Source organism: Triticum dicoccoides, chromosome 3A (assembly GCF_002162155.2).
Source record: "Triticum dicoccoides isolate Atlit2015 ecotype Zavitan chromosome 3A, WEW_v2.0, whole genome shotgun sequence".
NCBI lineage: Eukaryota > Viridiplantae > Streptophyta > Magnoliopsida > Poales > Poaceae > Triticum > Triticum dicoccoides.
Window position 1 is genome coordinate 32,965,842 of NC_041384.1, and position 19,353 is coordinate 32,985,194.

Genomic DNA, 19,353 nt, shown 5'->3' on the forward strand with positions numbered 1-19,353 from the left:
CACACGAAATCCTTTCAATCACCGTACCCATCAATGTGTGGTGCTCTTCTGAGATAGCCGCTTTCTCCAGCAGATCCCTTCGTACATCCGACCGCACACCAGACGGTGCAGGACTCTTTTGATTTCTCTCTTTGAGAGCCGGATACTGAGGAGAAGCCCTCCGTGATGACACCTCGGGGTCGCCCTCTACGTAAGGCGGTGTGGCAGGGGGAGGCGTTTCGCTCTCCATCATCTCCGGAAGAAGATCCCCCGAAGACGAGCTCTGCTGAGAAGGGCTAAGATCCGAACTACAAGATAAATGCTTCGATTATTTTCCTCAGAAATAGAGCAAGATATTTTCGTTATTGAATACCCTTTTACTTACAGCTTAGTAGAGGGCTGATCCCCGCGCGGACATTGTGCGGCAAGAGTACCCTCCAGGGCAGGTCCCTCTGGCGGAGATTTCTTCTCCCGTTTGGAAACCTTAGTTTCCGGATCTTCAGAGGTAGACCTCTTCCTTCCCCGGGGAGAGAGAATGTCAAATTCTTCCCCTTGGTTATCCTCCCTCGCGGAGGTGCTCATTCCCTCGATGGGAATAGGTAGCGACGGAGGCCCTCTTTCGCCCTCTTTATTCCCCCCTTCATCTTCCTTTGAGGGCACTAGACAAGGTGCTGGCTCGAGCATCTTTTCCAGCACCGGATTGTCCAAGCCTTCAGGAAGGGGGGCCGAACACCGGATCATCTTCGCCTTTGTTATCCAGTCCTGGTTAAAGAGTGATTCTTCAAAATGATGTCATGATAAATAAAAAGACAGTGTGTTTGGCCATGGGATTACTTACTTGGGGAGCAGGGCAGTTGCAGCTCAGGCCCACGTCCTCGGTAGTGTCCGGACACTCTATTTGGGGTCCGAAGAACGATTTGTACATCTCCTCGTGCGTCATGCCGAGGAAATTCTGAATAGTGCGCGGTCCTTCCGGGTTGAATTCCCACATGCGGAGGGTCCGGCGTTTGCAAGGCTGGACTCGACGAACCAGCATAACTTGCATTACCGTAACCAGACTAAAATCCCCCTCGAAGAGATCTCAGATACGGCTCTGCAGTATTGGCACGTCCTTGGCTGGACCCCCGATCAGCCCCCTGCTGATCCATGACATCAGTTGTGGTGGAGGGCCCGAGCGAAAGGTGGGGGAAGCTACCCACTTGGCACTTCGGGCAGCTGTGACGTAAAACCACTCCCGTTGCCACAATCCGGACACCTCTGGAAAGGAACCCTTTGGCCATGGAGCGTCAGCAATTTTTCTTATTAGAGCACCTCCGCACGCTGCGTACTGCCCCTCGACCATCTTTGGCTTCACATTGAAGGTCTTGAGCCATAGGCCAAAGTGAGGGGTAATGCGGAGGAAGGCCTCACAGATGACAATAAATGACGAGATGTGAAGAAGGGAATCCGGGGCCAGATCGTGAAAATCCAGCCCGTAATAGAACATGAGGCCCCTAACAAAGGGATCCAGAGCGAGGCCTAGTCCTTGGAGGAAGTGGGAGATGAACACAACGCTCTCATTGGGTTCGGGAGTAGGGACGACCTGCCCTCGGCCGAGCAGCCTATGCGAAATTTCGGCGGTCAGATATCTGGCCTCCCTCAACTTCTTGATGTCCTCCTCCGTGACGGAGGAAGGCATCCACCTGCCTTGAAGGCTGGATCTGGACATGATTGAAGGTCCGGGGCACCTGACCTGGGCTTTGGGTGTTAGAACTCGAGGCGGGGGAAGGATTCGATTGAGCACGGGAGGGAAAAAAGAAAAAGCCTTGTCCCTTTATAAAGGGGATGAATATCAGGCGTCCTCCTCGTAGCCGTTCTAGACTTACCTAAAATCTAGGAGTCATACCAACAGGCACGGTTGGGTTACCCACATTTGTATTGATGAGAATCCCGTGATAAGGGGAACACGATCTCTGCTTTGACAAGACGTGTCAAGAAACCGCCTCGCGTTATGTGCGGGGCTGGTTAAAGAAAAATGGTTCAAATAATTACCGGGCCGTGGCGTGATGTCATGCTGCCAAAACATGTCAGCAGATTGGATTTGTGGAAATATTATTCTCTCTACAATGGTATGTGGAACTTATTTTGCAGGGTCGGACACTATCCTTGTATTCAAACTCTTCCGTGGTGTATTCGGAGGAGGAACCCGCCTTGCAATGCCGAAGACAACACTGCATGCCAGACTCATCATCATTGAAGCCTGGTTCAGGGGCTACTGAGGGTATCCTGGATTAGGGGGTCTCCGGATAGCCGAACTATATCCTTTGGCCGGACTGTTGGACTATGAAGATACAAGATTGAAGATTTCGTACCGTGTCCGGATGGGACTCTACTTGGCGTGGAAGGCAAGTTAGGCAATACGGATATGGATATCTCCTCCTTTGTAACCGACCTTATGTTACCCTAGCCTCCCTCGGTGTCTATATAAACCGGAGGGTTTTAGTCCGTAGGACAACATACAATCATACCATATGCTAGCTTCTAGGGTTTAGCCTCTCTGATCTCGGGTAGATCAACTCTTGTACTACTCATATTATCAAGAATAATCAAGTAGGACGTAGCGTTTTACCTCCGTCAAGAGGGCCCGAACCTGGGTAAAACATCGTGTCCCCTGCCTCCTGTAACCATCCGCCTTAGACGCACATTTCGGGACCCCCTACCCGAGATCCGCTGGTTTTGACACCGACACCCGCAGCACCAAGTGGGTAGCTGCACTCACGTTTCGCCCTGGCCCACCGTTACAGCTTGCATCATGGGCCAACAAGGGGCTGGATTGGGGATCAGTTGATGAAGTGCGGACTCTACAAAGTCGCATACGAACCCTCCTCGAGAGGGATATCGATCTTGTCAGCGTGATTCAAGTAATGTTGATTCGCCGAATCCTACCATGCCAACGTACGCCTCTCTGTATGTGGGAGTTCAATCCAGAAGGACCACGATCCCTCCAACACTTCTTCGGCATTACGCACAAAGGGATGTGGAAGTTGTTTTTCGGAAAACGAAAACATTGGCCGAACACTATTGAGGACACATGCCTCGACTGTAACTGTCCGGATACCCCGGTAAGCACTTGACTTCCGAACACCCTTTTTTTAAGTATGCTGTAATACATTATTGAGCAAACTATCTCCTCCTAGGGCTGGATAAACAAAAGCGGAGCTGATTAGGTGTCCGCCCCCCCCCCCCTTTCCGAAGGTTTAGCGGATCCTGTATTAACAAGGATCCTATCCCCGACACCGTACCAGATGCTTGTGAAGGAGGGAAAGGCAGAGAGGACCAAAGATGGCCCCCATCCCGATGGTGTGCCAGACAAGATTCCATCGTCCGAAGAAAAAAATGACGGGAAAGTCAACGTCTCTTCCCCCCATGGGAAGAAAAGGGTCACCTCCGAAGATTGGGAGGAAAAGGCTCATAAACGAGGCAAGATGCCTTCGTCGGGTGGCTCGGGCTTGGAGGACAACGTCATCACACAGTCCCATGATGAGGACAAGCCTCAGGCCAACTCGTAAGTGAACAAGGGTGTTTTAAACACGTCACACCCCTTTCTTGTAACGTCTAGAATATATGTTTTTTTGTAGTTCGGCACGCAGTCTTCTTCAACAATCCTCTTCCTCGGGGGATCTTCTCCCGAGATGATGGAAAGCGAGACACCTCCACCAATCTCGTCGCCCAATAGGGCGGATGACTTCAAGGTGTCGTAGCGGAGGGTATCTCCCGATCAACAAGTGGTGCGAGGGATGACGAAGACACAACCCGAAGGTGATACTTCGGTGGCCCATGGTCCGGGGACCAACAGTAAAGGCCCCGAACATTCCGGTCTACATCCGGATATGAATAAACGGATTCCTTGAAAGGGAGGCCGTACTCCTTCAGCAGCCTCCGGAGTCCCAGAGGCGCCGGATATATTGACGAACATGCTGCGACAGGCGTCCGTCTCAGAGGAACATCGTACCTTGATGAGCACGGTGATAGAAAAGGTCCTGGCCGCGAAAAGCGGATTGAATGAGGCCTTCATGGGCCTACTAGGATGCTTCGAGGTTTGTACCGTAATATGTTCGATTGTGTTTTATTCAAGAATACACCTGTGCATAGATAGTAGCCCCTAAGACTCTGATTGGCTTCCCAAGGGAGATGGTTATATGATCAAAAGATATGCCCAGGAAGTAATATGATTGTTGGAACACAGGATGTGACCTCCCCGGAAACTGTCTGGACTGTAGAGATTGTGGATTTGCAAGACAAGATTGATGAGGCAGATACTGATATCACGCTTATCAACAGGCGTCTTGACGAGTCGCAAGGTACATGTTCAAAGCAATCCTTACATATAAGTTTTTTAATATAAGCGTGACACTGAAAGTTGCATACTGGAATATGCATGGTTGCAGATGGTGGTGCCGCCGTTGAGATTTTTCGGGCGGAGCTGGCCCGGGCCAAGGAGTAGGCCTGGTTTAGTAATGTGGCTGCCAAAAAGGCATCGACCAAGTTAAAGGCCGAACAAGCTGCTCAACACCAAGACGAGGAGAAAATATCCTCGATGGTGCTCGAACTAAAAAATACTACCAGCCGCTATGAATTCCTAGAGAAGGAGAATAAAGCCAAAGCGGCTGAGCTTGACAAGGCCTTGCGAGAGGCGAAAGAAGCGCGGTCCGAATCTAGAGCGGCCCGTGAGGAGATCCGGCAAGTTGGGAAGATTGCCGCTGGTAAGCCATTTTTATTACAGACAAAGTTCGGCGATCCGAATTATGCTCAGCTTAACCAAGTGTGGAGTTCTCCAGATGTGTTTTTGGACATGCCGAAGAGTTCATCCGATGCGGCGCAGTTTTACCAAGCGCAAGAGGGATATGCAATGGAGAAGCTTTTCTGGTCATAGTTTGGCGCATCAAAACGCCCTCTACTGCTGAATGAACAAATGTCCCAACGGGCCGAGCTTCACAAGATGTCCACAGCTGCCATGAAGAACGTCATACTTCAGCTATGGCCGACTGAGCCGATTCCGAATAGCTATTTCGGCTTGGTGCGGTGGCTTGCTGATGCGGTGCCACGTATCGACGCCGTGAAGTGGTCGACATGCATTGAAGGTGCACGGATGGCCTTTGCCCGAGTCAAGACATACTGGGGGAAGATGAAGGCCGTCGATGTTGCATTGCAGGGTCCACCCAAGGGCAAGGACCATCACGCACCAGAGCAATACTTTGAGGACATCTTAGAGGCTGCCCGCTTGATAGAGGGTCAATGTTCGAAAGGCATAATATTCAAGTGAACTCTTTACCAATTGTAAAAGACAATTGTTATAATCAATCTATATTTTGATTTTGCCTAAAGGCTTTTGTTCCTCATGTGCGGCTGTTTGTATGTGAACTGAAAGTTTTCCAGTCATCGGCTTCAGCCCCTGATGACCCACAAGTATAGGGGATCTATCGTAGTCCTTTGGATAAGTAAGAGTGTCGAACCCAACGAGGAGCAGAAGGAAATGATAAGCAGTTTCCAGCAAGGTATTCTCTGCAAGTACTGAAATAAGTGGTAACCGATAGTTTTATGATAGGATAATTTGTAACGAGCAACAAGTAACAAAGGTAAATAAAGTGCAGCAAGGTGGCCCAATCCTTTTTGTAGCAAAGGACAAGCCTGGACAAACTCTTATATAGATAAAAGCGCTCCTGAGGACACATGGGAATATCATCAAGCTCGTTTTCACCACGCTCATATGATTCGCGTTCGGTACTTTGATAATTTGGTATGTGGGTGGACTGGTGCTTGGGTACTGTCCTTACTTGGACAAGCATCCCACTTATGATTAACCTCTATTGCAAGCATCCGCAACTACAACAAAAGTGTTAAGGTAAACCTAACCATAGCATGAAACATATGGATCCAAATCAGCCCCTTACGAAGCAACGCATAAACTAGGGTTTAAGCTTCTGTCACTCTAGCAACCCATCATCTACTTATTACTTCCCAATGCCTTCCTCTAGGCCCAAATAGTGGTGAAGTGTCATGTAGTCGACGTTCACATAACACCACTAGAGGAGAGACAACATACATCTCATCAAAATATCGAATGAATACCAAATTCACATGACTACTAATAGCAAGACTTCTCCCATGTCCTAAAGAACAAGCGTAACTACTCACAAAGCATAAATATGTTCATAATCGAGGGGTATTAATATGCATATAGGATCTGAACATATGATCTTCCACCAAATAAACCAACTAGCATCAACTACAAGGAGTAATTAACACTACTAGCAACCTACTAGCACCAATCCCGGACTTGGAGACAAGAATTGGATACAAGAGATGAACTAGGGTTTTGAGAGGAGATGGTGCTGATGAAGATGTTGATGGAGATTGCCCTCTCCCGATGAGAGGAGCATTGGTGATGACAATGGCGATGATTTCCCCCTCCAGGAGGGAAGTTTCCCCGGCAGAACAGCTCCGCCAGAGCCCTAGATTGGTCCCGCCTCGTGGCGGCGGAGTTTCTTCTGAGAACATGGCTTATTATTTTTTCCCATCGAAAGACTTCATATAGCAGAAGATGGCCACCGGATAGCCACTAGGGGGCCCACGAGGTAGGGGGGTGCGCTCAGGGGGGTAGGGCGCGCCCCCCACCCTCGTGGGCAGGGTGTGGCCCCCCTGGTGAATCTCTTCCGCTGAGTATTTTTTATATATTCTGAAAACGTCTTCCGTGAAGTTTCAGGACTTTTGGAGCTGTGCAGAATAGGTCTCTACTATTTGCTCCTTTTCCAGCCCAGAATCCCAGCTGCCGGCATTCTCCCTCTTCATGTAAACCTTGTAAAATAAGAGAGAATATGCATAAGTATTGTCACATAATGTGTAATAACAGCCCATAATGCAATAAATATTGATATAAAAGCATGATGCAAAATGGACGTATCAACTCCCCCAAGCTTAGACCTCGCTTGTCCTCAAGCGAAAAGCCAAAATCGAAAAATATGTCCACACGTTTAGAGATAGAGGTGTCGATAAAAATAAAATACGGACATGAGGGCATCATGATCATTCTTAGAACAACAACTTACATAATTCTTGTCATATGATTCCTTATGCTAGATTAATAATTCAATCACAATTTCAACTATGAATCGTAAACTTCATTGAAAACTAACAAACTATAATCTCAGTCATTGGAGCAATTGCAATTTATCATAACATAGGAAAGAGTCAATATATAAGAGCTTTTCAGCAAGTCCACATACTCAACTATCATATAGTCTTTCACAATTGCTGACACTCACACAATACTTATGGGTATGGAGTTTTAATCGGACACGGAGAAAGATAGGGGCTTATAGTCTTGCCTCCCAACATTTTACCTCAAGGGTAATGTCAACAATAATAGTTCATGAAAACTCACATCCAATTAGCCATATATACCAAGATCTTTCCAACATACTGTGCTCGCCAAAGGATAAAGTGTAAAAAGGAATGGTGAAGATCACCATGACTCTTATGCAAGGTAGGAGATAAAAGTAGAAGATAAGCCTTTCGCAGAGGGAAGTAGAGGTTGTCATGCGCTTTAATGGTTGGATGCACAGAATCTTAATGCGAAAGAACGTCACTTTATATTGCCACTTGTGATATGGACCTTTATTATGCAGTCTGTCGCTTTTATTTCTTCCATATCACACAATCGTATAAAGCTTATTTTCTCCCACGCTAATAAGTCATACATATTTAGAGAGCAATTTTTATTGCTTGCACCGATGACAACTTACTTAGAGGATCTTACTCAATCCATAATAAAACTGGTTTAAGGGTATTTGGAAGCACAAGTAGTATCTCTACTTGGTGCGATGAATTTGGCTAGCATGAGGGAGAAAGGCAAGCTCAACCATGTTGTATGATCCATGACAATATAATTTATCTCAGATGTAAGAAACCATAACCCATTACGTTGTCTTCCTTGTCCAACGTCAACTCTTTTAGCATGTCATATTTTAATGAGTGCTCACAATCATAAAAGATGTCCAAGATAGTATATTTATATGTGAAGACCTCTCTTTCTTTATTACTTCCTATTATTTGCAACGATGACCAAAACTATGCTTGTCAACTCTCAACAACTTTTATTCATCATACTTTTTCTATGTGAGCTCATCACTCTCCATAAGACTCACATGATCTCTTTGTTTATTTTTATTTCTTTCTCTTTTCTTTCTCTTAGGATCATGGCAAAATAATCAAGCCCTTGACTCAACACTAATCTTTATTATATAGCTCACGGACTCGATTACATAGAAGGACTATAAAGAAAAACTCACAACTAGATCATACTAAGACTTTTATTCCACTAAATCAAGATATTACCAAAAGTATCGAACTAAGAAAAATGGTAAAGATAAAGATAAAGGTGATACGATACCGGGGCACTCCCCCAAGCTTGGCAGTTGCCAAGTGGAGTGCCCATACCAGATGCTCAATTATTTTTTGTTGGTGCATAAGGTGGAGTTGTTGATGATGGACAGTCGCACATCGAGCGTAGGAGGTCTTCTAACTTGCGGATAATGCCCTTGAGTGCGATGATATGCTCCTTCAACAAAATATTTTCACATGTGAGATACTTATTTTGTATACGAGCTAACTCAATCATCTTGAAAGCTTCGATTTTTTTTGGGGTAAGAAGATTGTGATCAAGTTGAAGGGCGTCTTCTGTTGCCGGAACTTGGTCCTCCATGGCCTTCTTGATCCCTTCATCCTTGTTGATCTCCATGGGTTCTTATCTCTTCAGCTCTATCTTCATTAGCCAAGCATCATTGCCCTCATGGTTGGAGGAGGAGGAGGGAGACGACATAGTGCCTGGCCTTGACAACCCTGACAGAAAACAACTCGAAACAAAGACAGGAGATTTTTGCATGATACGGGAGTCAAAACCTCCGGGGGATTATATAATGAATTTTTATCGGCCAAAATACGTGTCGTGTAAGAAAACGGAGTCCGGGAAGTGCACGAGGAGCCCACGAGGTAGGGGGCGCACCAAGGGGGTAGGGCGCACTCTCCACCCTCGTGGAGCCCTCGTGTCCTTCCCGGACTGCTTCTTATTTTTCTATTTTTCTAAATACTCCAAAACGGAGAAATATTCCCTTAAAAACTGTTTTGGAGTCGGTTTACTTACCGTACCACATACCTATTCCTTTTCGGAGTCTGGAGCATTCCGGAAAGTGTCCCTTATGTATTCCTCCAGGGTTACGGTTTCAATAACATTGGTTTCAACATTTATGGGATTACCTAAGATATAATGTTTGATTCTTTGACCGTTCACCACCTTCGGATTTGTGCCTTCGAAGTTGTTGATTTTTATGGCACCGGAACGATAGACCTCCTCGATAACGTAAGGACCTTCCCATTTAGAGAGAAGGTTTCCAGCAAAAAATCTTAAACGAGAGTTGTATAGCAATACATAATCACCAACACTAAACTCACGCTTTTGTATCCTTTTGTCATGCCATCTTTTAACTTTTTCTTTAAACAACTTGGCATTTTCATAGGCTTGGGTTCTTGATACGTCTCCAACGTATCTATAATTTTTGATTGCTCCATGCTATATTATCTACTATTTTGGACTATATTGGGCTTCATTTTCCACTTTTATATTATTTTTGGGACTAACCTATTAACCGGAGGCCCAGCCCAGAATTGCTGTTTTTTTGCCTATTTCAGTATTTCAGAGAAACAGAATATCAAATTGAGTCCAAACGGAATAAAACTTTCGGGAACATGATTTTCTCACTGAACGTGATCCAGGAGACTTGGACCCTACTCCAAGGAGTCAAAGAGGCGGTCACGAGGGTGGGGGGCGCGCCCACCCCCCTAGGGCGCGCCCCCTGCCTCGTGGACCCCTCGGTGCTCCACCGCCGTACTCCTTCCTCCTATATATACCTACGTACCCCCAAACGATCAGAACAGGAGCCAAAAACCTAATTCCACCACCGCAACTTTTTGTATCCATGAGATCCCGTCTTGGGGCCTGTTCTGGAGCTCCACCGGAGAGGGCCGTCATCACGGAGGGCTTCTACATCATCATAGCCCCTCCGATGAAGTGTGAGTAGTTTACCTCAGACCTTTGGGTCCATAGTTAGTAGCTAGATGGCTTTTTCTCTCTTTTTGGATCTCAATACAAAGTTCTCCCCCTCTCTTGTGGAGATCTATTCGATGTAATCTTCTTCTTTTTGCGGTGTGTTTGTTGAGACCGATGAATTGTGGGTTTATGATCAAGTCTATCTATGAATAATATTTGAATCTTCTCTGAATTCTTTTATGTATGATTGGTTATCTTTGCAAGTCTCTTCGAATTATCTGTTTGGTTTGGCCAACTAGATTGGTAGTTCTTGCCATGGGAGAAGTGCTTAGCTTTGGGTTCGATCTTGCGGTGTCCTTTCCCAGTGACAGAAGGGGTAGCAAGGCATGCATTGCATCGTTGCCATCGAGGATAACAAGATCGGGTTTATTTCATATTGCATGAATTTATCTCTCTACATCATGTCATCTTGCTTAAAGCGTTACTCTGTTTTTAACTTAATACTCTAGATGCATGCTGGATAGCGGTCGATGAGTGGAGTAATAGTAGTAGAGGAAGAATCGTTTCGGTCTACTTGTCATGGATGTGATGCCTATATACATGATCATGCCTAGATATTCTCATAACTATGCTCAATTCTGTCAATTGCTCAACAGTAATTTGTTCACCCACCGTAGAATACTTATGCTCTTGAGAGAAGCCACTAGTGAAACCTATGGCCCCCGGGTCTATTCTCATCATATCAATCTCCATCACTTTAATCTTGCTTTGCTTTTTTACTTTGCCTTTTACTTTTTACTTTGCATCTCTATACCAAAAATACCAAAAATATTATATCTATCAGATCTCACTCTCGTAAGTGACCGTGACGGGATTGACAACCCCTAATCACGTTGGTTGCGCGTAGCTATCGTTTTGTGCAGGTATGAGGGACTTGAGCGTGGCCTCCTACTGGACTGATACCTTGGTTCTCAAAAACTGAGGGAAATACTTATGCTACTCTGCTACATCATCCTTTCCTCTTCGAGGAAATCCATCGCAAGCTCAAGAGGTTGCAAGAAGAATTTCTGGCGCCGTTGCCGGGGAGTCTACGCAAAAAGTCAACATACCAAGTACCCGTCACAATCCCTATCTCTCGCATTACATTATTTTCCATTTGCCTCTCGTTTTCCTCTCCCCCAGTTCACCCTTGCCGTTTTATTCGCCCTCTCTCTCTCTATCCTCCCTCTCTATTTGCCTCTTTTTGCCCGCTTGCCTTTTTGTTTGCTCGTGTGTTGGATTGCTTGTTTGTCGCGATGGCTCAAAATACTACCAAATTGTGTGACTTCACCAATACCAATAATAATGATATACTTAGCACTCCAATTGCTCCTCTTGCCAATACTGAATCTTGTGAAATCAATACTGCTTTGTTGAATCTTGTTATGAAAGATCAATTCGCCGGCCTTCCTAGTGAAGATGCCACTACTCATCTGAATAGCTTCGTTGATTTATGTGATATGCAAAAGAAAAAAGATGTCAATAATGATGTCGTTAAATTGAACCTATTTCCTTTTTCTCTTAGAGATCGTGCTAAAGCTTGTTTTTCTTCTTTGCCTAAAAATAGTATTGATTCTTGGAACAAGTGCAAAGATGCTTTTATCTCTAAGTATTTCCCTCCCGCTAAGATCATCTCTCTTAGAAACGATATTATGAACATTAAGCAACTTGATCATGAACATGGTGCACAAGCTTGGGAGAGAATGAAATTAATGATACGTAATTTCCCTACTCATGGTTTGAATTTGTGGATGATTATACACAAATTTTATGTCGGATTGAATTTTGCTTCTAGAAATCTTTTAGATTCGGCCGCGGGAGGCACTTTTATGGAAATCACTTTAGGAGATGCTACTAAACTCCTAGATAATATTATGGTTAATTATTCTCAATGGCATACTGAAAGATCTTCTAATAAAAAAGTGCATGCGATAGAAGAAATCAATGTTTTGGGTGGAAAGATGGATGAACTTATGAAATTATTTGCTACTAAGAGTGTTTCTTCTGATCCTAATGATATGCCTTTGTATACTTTGATTGAGAATAACAATGAATCTATGGATGTGAATTTTGTTGGTAGGAATAATTTTGGTAACAACGCTTATAGATGGAATTTTAATCCTAGGCCATATCCTAGTAATTCTTCTAATAATTATGGGAATTCCTACAACAACTCTTATGGAAATTATAATAAGATGCCCTCGGAATGTGAGAATAGTGTTATAGAGTTTATGAATTCACAAAATAATTTTAATGCTTTGCTTGAAGATAAATTGCTTAAAGTTGATGAGTTGGCTAGGAAAGTTGATAGAATTTCTCTTTAGGTTGATTCTTTAAAGCTTAGATCTATTCCTCCTAAGCATGATATCAATGAGTCTCTCAAAGCCATGAGAATTTCCATTGATGAGTGCAAGGAAAGAACCGCTAGGATGCGTGCTTCCAAAGATGCCTTTATTAAAGCGCATTCTTCCAATTCCTATGAAAATCAAGATGAAGATCTAAAAGTTATTGATGTGTCACCTATTAAATCTTTGTTTTGCAATATGAATCTTGATGAAACTGAATATGATCTTCCTTTACCTAGAAGGAGTTCTAAAAATTCGGAGTATTTAGATCTTTATGATGAAATTGATGAAAGTGGGATTGAAAGAAATAAAAATCTAGATGTTGCTAAACCCACTATATTGGATTTCAAGGAATTTAATTATGAAAGTTGCTCTTTAATTAATTGTATTTCCTTTATGCAATCCGTGCTAAATTCTCCACATGCTTATAGTCAAAAGAAAGCCTTCGCCGGACATATTTTTGATGCCTTGATGCAATCTTATGAAGAAAAACTTGAGTTGAAAGTTTCTATCCCTAGAAAACTCTATGATGAGTGGGAACCAACTATTAAAATTAAAATTAAAGGTCACGAGTTTTATGCTTTGTGTGATTTGGGTGCTAGTGTCTCCACTATCCCCAAAACTTTGTGTGATTTGCTAGATTTCGCAATTTTGATGATTGCTCTCTAAAATTGCATCTTGCAGATTCTACTATTAAGAAACCTATGGGAAGGATTAATGACGTTCTTATTGTTGCAAATAGAAATTATGTGCCCGTAGATTTAATTGTTCTTCATATAGATTGCAATCCTTCTTGCCCTATTATTCTTGGTAGACCTTTCATTAGAACGGTTGGTGCGATTATTGATATGAAGGAAGGGAATATTAGATTTCAATTTCCATTAAAAAAGGGCATGGAACAATTTCCAAGAAAGAAAATAAAATTGCCATATGAAACTATCATGAGATCCACTTATGGATTGCCTACCAAAGATGGCAATACCTAGATCTATCCTCGCTTTTATGCCTAGCTAGGGGCGTTAAACGATAGCGCTTGTTGGGAGGCAACCCAATTTTATTTTTATTCCTTAATTTTTGCTCCTGTTTCATAATAAATAAAGTATTTAGCCTCTGTTTTGGTTGTGTTTTTTGTGTTTAATTAGTGTTTGTGCCAAGTAGAACCGTTGGGAAGACTTGGGGAAAGTCTGGTTGAACTTGCTGTAAAAAACAGAAACTTTTACGCTCACGAGAACTGCTGCCATTTTTATTTGGGGAGTGATATTTAGTTAATTCTTTTTGCAGATGATTAATAGATAAATTCCTCACGTCCAGAAATTTATTTTAGAATTTTTGGGGTTCCAGATATTGCTCTAGCTACCGATTACTACAGACTGTTCTGTTTTTGACAGATTCTGTTTTTCGTGTGTTGTTTGCTTATTTTGATGATTCTATGGTTAGTAAAATAGTTTATAATCAGAAGTTGGAATACAGTAGGTTTAACACCAATATAAATTAATAATGAGTTCATTACATTACCTTGAAGTGGTCTTTTGTTTTCTTTCGCTAACGGAGCTCACGAGTTTTCTACTTTAAGTTTTGTGTTGTGAAGTTTTCAAGTTTTGGGTTAATTCTTGTGATGGATTATGGAACAAGGATTGGAAAGAGCCTAAGCTTGGGGATGCCCATGGCACCCCCAATATAATCCAAGGACACCAAAAAGTCAAAGCTTGGGGATGCCCCGGAAGGCATCCCCTCTTTCGTCCACTCCCATCGGTAATTTACTTGGAGCTATATTTTTATTCACCAACATGATATGTGTTTTGCTTGGAGAGTCTTGTATTATTTTTGTCTTTGTGTTTTAGTATGCCACAATCATCCTTGCTGTACACACCTTTTGAGAGATCCATACATGAATTAAAATTTGATATAATACTCTATGTGCTTCACTTATATCTTTTTGAGCTAAGTAATTTTGCTCTATGTGCTTCACTTATATCTTTTGAGCTATGTAATTTTGCTCTATGTGCTTCACTTATATCTTTTTGAGCTAAGTAGTTTTGCTCTATGTGCTTCACTTATATCTTCTGAGCGTTATAATTTTGCTCTATGTGCTTCACTTAGATCTTTTAGAGCACGGTGGTGGATTTGTTTTAAAGAAACTATTGATCTCTCATGCTTCACTTAAATTATTTTAAGAGTCTTAATAGCATGGTAATTTGCTTAATGATAACATGCTTGGTATTCAATATTTGTGAAACTTTCTTTTGAGTGTGTTGAATACTAAGAAAAGTTGGATGCTTGATAATTGTTTTGAGATATGGAGGTAGTAATATCAAAGTCATGCTAGTAGAGTAATTCTGAATTTGAGAACTGCTTGAGTTAAAGTTTGCAAGTCCCGTAGCATGCACGTATGGTAAACTTTATGCAACAAATTTGAAACATGAGGTGTTATTTGATTGTCCTCCTTATGAGTGGCGGTCGGGGACGAGCGATGGTCTTTTCCTACCAATCTATCCCCTAGGAGCATGCGCGTAATACTTTGGTTTTTGATGGCTTGTAGATTTTTGCAATAAGTATATGAGTTCTTTATGACTAATGTTGAGTCCATGGATTATACGCACTCTCACCCTTCCATCACTGCTAGCCTTTACGGTACAGTGCATTGCCCTTTCTCACATCGAGAGTTGGTGCAAACTTCGCCGGTGCATCCAAACCCCGTGATATGATACGATCTTTCACACATAACCCTCCTTATATCTTCCTCAAAACAGCCACCATACCTACCTATTATGGCATAGCCATTCCGAGATATATTGCCATGCAACTTTCCACCATCCAGTTTATCATGACACATCCATCATTGTCATATTTCTTAGCATGATCATGTAGTTGACATAGTATTTGTGGCAAAGCCACCGTTCATAATTTTTTCATACTTGTCACTCTTGATTCATTGCATATCCCGGTACACCGCCGGAGGCATCCATATAGAGTCATACTTTGTTCTAGTATCGAGTTGTAAATAAATAAAAGTGTGATGATCATCATTTAATAGAGCATTGTCCCCAAAAAAAGGCCAAAGAAAAAAACAAGGCCCAAAAAAGAGAAAATAAATAAAAAGGGGCAATGCTACTATTCCGTTTTCCACACTTGTGCTTCAAAGTAGCACCATGTTCTTCATATAGAGAGTCTCTTGAGTTATCACTTTCATATACTAGTGGGAATTTTCATTATAGAACTTGGCTTGTATATTCCAACAATGGGCCTCCTCAAGTGCCCTAGGTCTTCATGAGCAAGCAAGTTGGATGCACACCCACTTAGTTTCTTTTGTTGAGCTTCCATACATTTATAGCTCTAGTGCATCCGTTGCATGGCAATCCAACTCCTTGCACTAACATCAATCGATGGGCATCTCCATAGCCCATTGATTAGTCTCGTTGATGTGAGACTTTCTCCTTTTTTGTCTTCTCCACATAACCCCCATCATTATATTCTATTCCACCCATAGTGCTATATCCATGGCTCACGCTCATGTATTGCGTGAAAGTTTATGAGTTTGAAATTATTAAGGTATGAAACAATTTCTTGGCTTGTCATCGGGGTTGTGCATGATGAGAGCATTCTTGTGTGACGAAAATGGAGCATGACTAAACTATATGATTTTGTAGGGATGAACTTTCTTTGGCCATGTTACTTTAAGAAAACATAATTGCTTTGTTGGTTTGCTTGAAGTATTATTATTCTTTATATCAATATGAACTTTTGCCTTAAATCTTCCTAATCTGAATACTCATACCACAATTAAGAAGATTTGCATTGAAATTATGCCAAGTAGCACTCCGCATCAAAAATTATCTTTTTATCATTTACCTACTCGAGGACGAGCAGGAATTAAGCTTGGGGATGCCTGATACGTCTCCAACGTATCTATAATTTTTGATTGCTCCATGCTATATTATCTACTGTTTTGGACTATATTGGGCTTTATTTTCCACTTTTATATTATTTTTGGGACTAACCTATTAACCAGAGGCCCAGCCCAGAATTGATGTTTTTTTGCCTATTTCAGTATTTCGGAGAAACAGAATATCAAACGAAGTCCAAACTGAATAAAACCTTCGGGAACGTGATTTTCTCACCGAACGTGATCCAGGAGACTTGTACCCTACTCAAGGAGTCAAAGAGGCAGTCACGAGGGTGGGGGGCACGCCCACCCCCCTAGGGTGCGCCCCCTGCCTCGTGGGCCCCTCGGTGCTCCACCGACGTACTCTTTCCTCCTATATATACCTACGTACCCCCAAACGATCAGAACAGGAGCCAAAAACCTAATTCCACCGCCGCAACTTTCTGTATCCACGAGATCCCATCTTGGGGCCTGTTCCGGAGCTCCGCCGGAGAGGGCCGTTGTCGGTGTCAAAACCGGCGGATCTCGGGTAGGGGGTCCCGAACTGTGCGTCTAGGCCGGATGGTAACAGGAGGCAAGGGACATGAAGTTTTACCCAGGTTTGGGCCCTCTCGATGGAGGTAAAACCCTACGTCCTGCTTGATTTATATTGATGATATGGGTAGTACAAGAGTAGATCTACCATGAGATCGAAGAGGCTAAACCCTAGGAGCTAGCCTATGGTATGATTGTTGACGTGTACGTTGTCCTACGGACTAAAACCCTTCGGTTTATATAGACACCGGATAGGGTTAGGGTTACATAGAGTCGGTTACAATAGTAGGAGATCTACATATCCGTATCGCCAAGCTTGCCTTCCACGCCAAGGAAAGTCCCTCCCGGACACGGGACGAAGTCTTCAATCTTGTATCTTCATAGTCCAGGAGTCCGGCTGAAGGTATAGTCCGGCTATCCGAACACCCCCTAATCCAGGACTCCCTCAGTAGCCCCTGAACCAGGCTTCAATGACGACGAGTCCGACGCGCAGATTGTCTTCGGCATTGCAAGGCGGGTTCCTCCTCCAAGTACTTCATAGAAGATTTTGAACACAAAGATAGTATCCGGCTCTGCAAAATAAGTTTCCACATATTGCCATAGAGAGAATAATATTTACACCAATCTAATCTGCTGACATATTGCGTAGCGTGACACACCACGGCCAAGCCTTTATCCGAGTCATTTCATTATCCCACCTCAGCGCGTTATGCGAGGCGGTTTCCTTGGCACGTCTTGTTAAAGCAGTGATCGTGTCCCCTTATCCTGGGATTCTCATCAATACGGGCGTGGGTAACCCAACCGCACCATTGATTACGGCGCTTGGAGATAAGCGAGTTTTACCAGGCTGGTGGGGACATGTAGTTGGGTCCACCCATATAAGGGGATAAGGATCCACCTTTTCACCTACGCCTTCTTCCTCCTTCGCCTATCCATTTTTGTGCACTCGAGCTCCAGCGCCCAAATCTGCACTCCCCACCTCAACCTTCTCCAGCCATGTCTGGAGCGGGAGGCAAGTGGATGGTCTCCTCCGTCACGGAGGGACATATCAAAAAGCTGAGGAAGGCCGGATACCTGTCTAACGATATCGCGTACCGGCTCCCCGAAAAGGGGCAGCTCATCCCCACCCCTAGGCCCCATGAGAGGGTGGTGTTCCTCCCCCATTTCCTCCGCGGACTGGGCTTCCCTCTCCACCCATTTGTCCGGGGGCTCATGTTCTACTACGGCCTGGATTTCCACGATCTAGCCCCAAACTTTGTCCTCAACATCTCAGCGTTTATCGTCGTGTGTGAGGCCTTCCTCCGCAACTGCCCCCATTTCGGCCTATGGCTCAAGACTTTCAACGTCAAGCCGAAGGTGGTGCGCGGCAACCAGGCAGAGTGCGGAGGCGCCATGGTGGGCAAGATGGCCAATGTCCTATGGCTCGAGGGCTCCTTTGTGGAGACCCTGAAGGGGTGGCAATCGGGGTGGTTTTACATCACCGAGCCACGCGACACCGAATGGGTCGCACCCCCCGAGTTTTGATCCGGACCCCCCACGTGGCTCACCTCCTGGAAGGAGAGGGGCCTGTCTTGGGGTAAAAAAGGAGAGCTGACCGGACTCCAAACATGCATCCAAACCCTGGCGGACAAGAAGCTCAAACTTGTCACATAGTCCAGGTTATGCTCATCCGCCTGATCCTCCCGTGTTAACAACGGGCTTTCAACCTGTGGGAGTTCGACCCGGCGCGGCACGGCACCAAACTCTGAGCAGGCTCTTTGACACGACATACGAAGATGCCTGGAAGGTGCTTTTCAAAGGCGCCGAGGCTCCCGCGTCCACTACCGAGGATCGCGGATTTAGTGCCCAGAATCACGCTCTCGCGGTAAGATGTTTTTTTCCTTTTATAGGGTATCAATTTTTCATAGTTTGACTCCATGCGGGATCTAAGCTCCCTTACCTCTGACAGGATTGGCAGGTGACGTCCGGACAGATCAACTGTCCGTCTGCTTTGCCCGAAGGCCCAGCGGACGCCCGCTTGGCGAAGCTGCTGGTTCCGGCACCCTATGTGGTGCCGGAGAAGAAGGCTGTGAAAAAGGCCGTGGGGACTCGAAAGAGTGCCCGGCGCCAGGAGGTGTCGGATCCATCATCCGATGGTTCCGAGGCGCATTCCTCCCATGAAGACGAGGAGGAAGAAGAGGAGAACTCTCCCCCTCCAGCGGGAGGAGAGAAGAAAAGGAAGGTCGCCCTCTCTGGGGAGGCCGGAGGGTCCAAGAAGGGGAAAACCCTTCCTCCGGACTACTCCACCGACGCCGACGGCGGAGAGGAGTGGCAGCCCAGGGCCAAGCCCCTGGCAAAATCGTAAGTATCCGGATACAAGAGTAATTCATAGTATTCGTTTATTGCACAGCTTTCCCTTACATCGAATATGTTTATGCAGCCCACCCAAAGACCGGCTCGACGCGTCATCGAGCAGCTCATTGGACTCGTCGGATGTGAACTCGCTTCCGATG

At 44.4% G+C, this 19,353-nt stretch overlaps 1 pseudogene; it reads left to right on the forward strand.

Moving 5' to 3' along the window:
• Window positions 1–3,974: 3,974 nt before the first annotated feature.
• The window catches only part of LOC119271826, a 38,401-nt pseudogene continuing 23,022 nt past the window's right edge, over window positions 3,975–19,353 (forward strand).